General features: G+C 42.0%; 1 long non-coding RNA gene across 1 annotated transcript in view; it reads left to right on the top strand.

The window, feature by feature from the left end:
* Window positions 1-3,522: 3,522 nt before the first annotated feature.
* The window catches only part of LOC109299837, a 5,777-nt gene continuing 5,215 nt past the window's right edge, over window positions 3,523-4,084 (top strand). The window contains exon 1 of the long non-coding RNA XR_002098014.1: window positions 3,523-4,056. This is a non-coding gene — a long non-coding RNA (uncharacterized LOC109299837). The remainder of the gene's footprint in view (window positions 4,057-4,084) is intronic.

Here is a 4,084-nt window from a genome sequence, read left to right as displayed (position 1 = left end):
ATCTTCTCAGGTCCCTTCTGACCCTAGAAACTATGAAACCACCATTAAAGAATGCTAAACACTGAACAAGAATATATTCATTATCTACCATGTCATGATGATTTGGTATATAATCTTTCAGTGCAAAACAAAAGTGTGTGGCTCCCTCTTGTGGAAATTATACATAAATAGATATGTTCTAATTCAGGTATCTAAGTTGCTTTCAGTTACTGTACTGTTTAATTTAGTTATCTTTATTTTAAAGGCATTCATTTAGCATACATGTATCTAATGTGCCAATAAGCAAGCCAGTTAAATGTGAATTTGAATAGTTCAGAATTTCTAATAGTTAAATAATTGGTTATGCTGATGGCCAGGCTAGAACAGTAAACAAGATGATGCTATTTATTAGGGCTATGCGAAGCTTCGGTCTCTGATTCAATTTGGTGGAGATTTGACTCGATTCGGTGGCTGAATCTCCAAATCTATATTGAATCAGAGGACCCTTTAATTTCTCTGAATTGATTTGGAACCCTCCGAATTGATTTGTAGCGATTCAGAAAGATTTGGCGATTTGGACATAAACACAGCTTTAAATATCTTTTCTGCATACCTCTAGGTAGCAGGTGGCTCATGAACACTGCAATGCTGGGGTGCATGGAGTGTCCCACAGAAGCATGGGGGTGTTCCCCAGCGCGCTTGGCAGCAGACCTAGAAGTGGACCACTTCTGGTGTCCACTTCCAGGTCTGCCTGGAAGCACACTGGGGGCCCCCTACTCCCTAGCTTGGTGACTGGTGCTTCCTGGGTCTGGGGGGGCACCTGGGGTCCCCCTGCGGCCGATCGCCAAGCTGGGAAGGTGCGGGGTGGGGGTGGGGGGGTCTCCTAGCACTCTGTCCAGCAGACCCAGAAGTGAACCAGAGGTACTTCTAGTCCACTTCCCGGTTTGCTGCTGAGCACGTGGAGGGCCCCCCACACTCCTGTGGGACACTTCATACATCCTAGCATTGCAGCAATAAGAAGCTAAACCTGCTACCTCAAGCTACGTAGAAAAGACTTTTAAAGTTGTGTCTGTGTCTGAATTGCTGATTCTCCGAATCAGCATTGAATCTGCACATTTGGCTGAATCAAATCAGGGACAGTGATCCGAATCAATGAATTGAATCACTGTCCCTGATTTGGGTCAAATCTGAATCAAATAGGGCCCACTTTGCACACCCGTACTATTCATGCATCTGCGTTAAGGAGTTGTTCTGTTAGGTCAGCCATAGCAGGGTGTGAAGCAGTAATAGTGTGATCATACCATACGGTGAAAAAATTGTTAAAAATAGAGTTGTAATCTCTTTAAACAAACAGTCTGAGTGGTCTACAGCAGCCTTCACCAGGTCCTGTGTTTGAGGAGTCACCAGACACCATTTAAAGCAACAGTGCTTATATAGCTCATTGTAAGCAGTTAGTACGTATGGCTGTTTGGAACCTGGCATTGTTTCTTCATAACGTAACTCAGTGGGCATGTCTACGCATGCAATTAATGTGATGCAATAAACTCTGGTGCTTATCATGCCAGAGTATATTGCTTCCAGATGCCATGTTTACACATGCACTTGGGACTGCTACACATGGAACTGGGTGGGAGCAACCCTGGCTGGCAAGAAGCCAGGGAGGGTCAGTCTGCCAGCCCGGGGCTGCTCTGACCTAGCTCAATGTGCTCCAAAGGCTGGGGCACAAGTGTGCTCCAGTGTGTGGCTAACTGGCAGGCAGCCCCTCACTGAAGCACCCTCATGACCCAGCCAGCTCCGCTAGTGTCTACATGTGTGTTGCTGTACACTAAAGAATGTTGCTGCAGGTTAGTACTTGTATTTACAAATACTAATGCATGGCAGAGTTAATTAGTTTCTTGAGACCTAATAGGGATGCACATGTAGATGCAGAGACTATACAGCAGAGCTAATTAGGTAGCTCCACAGTAAAGGTCTCATATAGATGCACCCAGAGTGTGAGGAACTCAAAGCCCCACAGTTCATAAGTAACTGATTCTCCAACAAATGTAGTACTGATGGGTGTTACAGGACACATCTACATGTTCATGTGTGCGCCTTAGATACTGTGCATTTAGTTCATGAATGTATTAATGAAGTATTAATTGAGGGCTTGCTTACATGTGTGAGTGCTGCAACACCAGGTGCCTACAGTTGTATAGGTGGTGAAATGTGCACCAGCATAAAGCAGATGGCAGCAGTGCACTTTTGAACTAAAACACCTTGGAGGTGCTTTAGTTCAAAAGTGCACCACTGCTATTTTCTGCACATTTTGCCACTTATACAACTGCATGTTGTGCACCACAGTGCATGTCAGCTCGTGTGTAGATTAATCGAGTCTGCTACGAAGCGGCAGATCTCCAGTGCATCACAGAACAATGAGGTACATGAATAAATGCCCTGACTGTGCAGTAACTAGAGTTACTGTGCAGTAGCACTGGTGCACAGTTTTTTAGTGATGCTTACTGTGCATTAGCCTAATGACCAGGAATCCTGTTTTTACGATTAAAAAAAAAAAATCCCGTATTTTCTGATTTTAACAAAGTAAACCAAAATCCACATTTTTCCATGACTAAAATGAAGTGTCACATACATACACACACACATATATAAAATATGTTTATATATTTCATATGTAAAGAAATATTTTATATAAAATGTATAAAATAAGAAAACCAGGATCCCAGCTAATAACATTGCATGGTAGTGTGTCATGGCAAAAACCATGCTAATAGCTTACTGCAGTATTATTAGGCTAGTGCCCAGTAAGCATCTCATGTAGACGCACCCACAGAGAGATATATTTAGTCCATCTTAGATAAAGGAGGCAAATAACAAAGTGGGGGTTGGATTGAGTAGAAAGAAAAAAGGATGATCACCTCTTTAAAAAAAATTCTCAGTCAGTCCACGTCTTTGGATTGTGAGGTTTTTTCAGAAAACATTAGAATTCACTACCAGTGGTGAGTCATAACAACCCGTGGTACAATTAAGGTCTGAGTGATATAGGGAGTCACAGACTGATGATATGAGAATCTTGGCGTTAAAAGTTCTCCCACTCTTTCAAAAAGCATATGCCTTATGCAAGTGTAATGCATATGCCCAGTAGTCCCAAGAGTAGGGCATGGTAACCATAAATCACCCATCACCTGGCGTGTCCTCATCATGTAGAGTCACAGTCCCTCTTACATTATTTCTCTCTGGCCTCTTCAACTTTATATTCTTTTCTAAAAAATGATTCACCTTTGATAACAAGGAAGAAGAATGACTCTTTGCCAGCCTGAGTCACAGCTGGAACGTTAGGATACTCACCAGGGAGATGGGAAATCTGGCAGGGGTGGTCTCCCTCAGTCCTAGCTAGTACATGAATTACTGGCAGGCTTCTCTCAGAGGGAGAGGTAAAAGAGCACATCACTGTCTCTGAATAAAGTACCATGCAAGTTTATTCTACTCAGAGAAACAGGGAAAAAATGAGACATGTTAAAAATATATATTTGTCTTTCGGTAAAATAGACCGAACATTTTCATATGAGAAAATTTTATTTATATAATAAAATGCTTAGAATCCCTCATAAGCACTCACCATTTATCAGCTGTGCATCAGATGCGAGTCACAGTGAAATGTTATCCTCCTACACAGGGATGAATTAGTGTATATCAAGATATTAATTACTAAAGTCTCTAGTATGTGTTGGTATTTGTCCTTTTTTTAACCTGATCAGAGTTCTTTTGAAAGCCTTCCTATTGATGTTAATAGGCACTGAGTTGAGTCCTCTGTCAATAAACAGATTTACAAGCAACTGAATAAGCAATGATGATAACTGATATTAAAATTATTTTAAGCTGGCTCCATTCTGCCATGTCTCCCCTCCGTCTCTTCTCCCTGCTTCCCAACTCTTGTTAGCTACTTTTACTGTCATTGTTGGATGGTAACTGTTCAAAAGGACTCACTGCTGGATACTGATTGAAAAGAGTGGGCTGTGTCCTTGTTCTGCCTTCTTTCAGGAGTAGAGAGTAATCCAACACCATTTTTTTTTTATCCAGGTGAGGTCAGTTGCTTGGAGGGGTCTCA

This window comes from Gavialis gangeticus, unplaced genomic scaffold (assembly GCF_001723915.1).
Source record: "Gavialis gangeticus isolate Ggan-Ray unplaced genomic scaffold, GavGan_comp1, whole genome shotgun sequence".
Lineage (NCBI taxonomy): Eukaryota > Metazoa > Chordata > Crocodylia > Gavialidae > Gavialis > Gavialis gangeticus.
The sequence above is the reverse complement of the archived record's forward strand: the minus strand, read 5'-3'. Positions and strand labels throughout refer to the sequence as shown.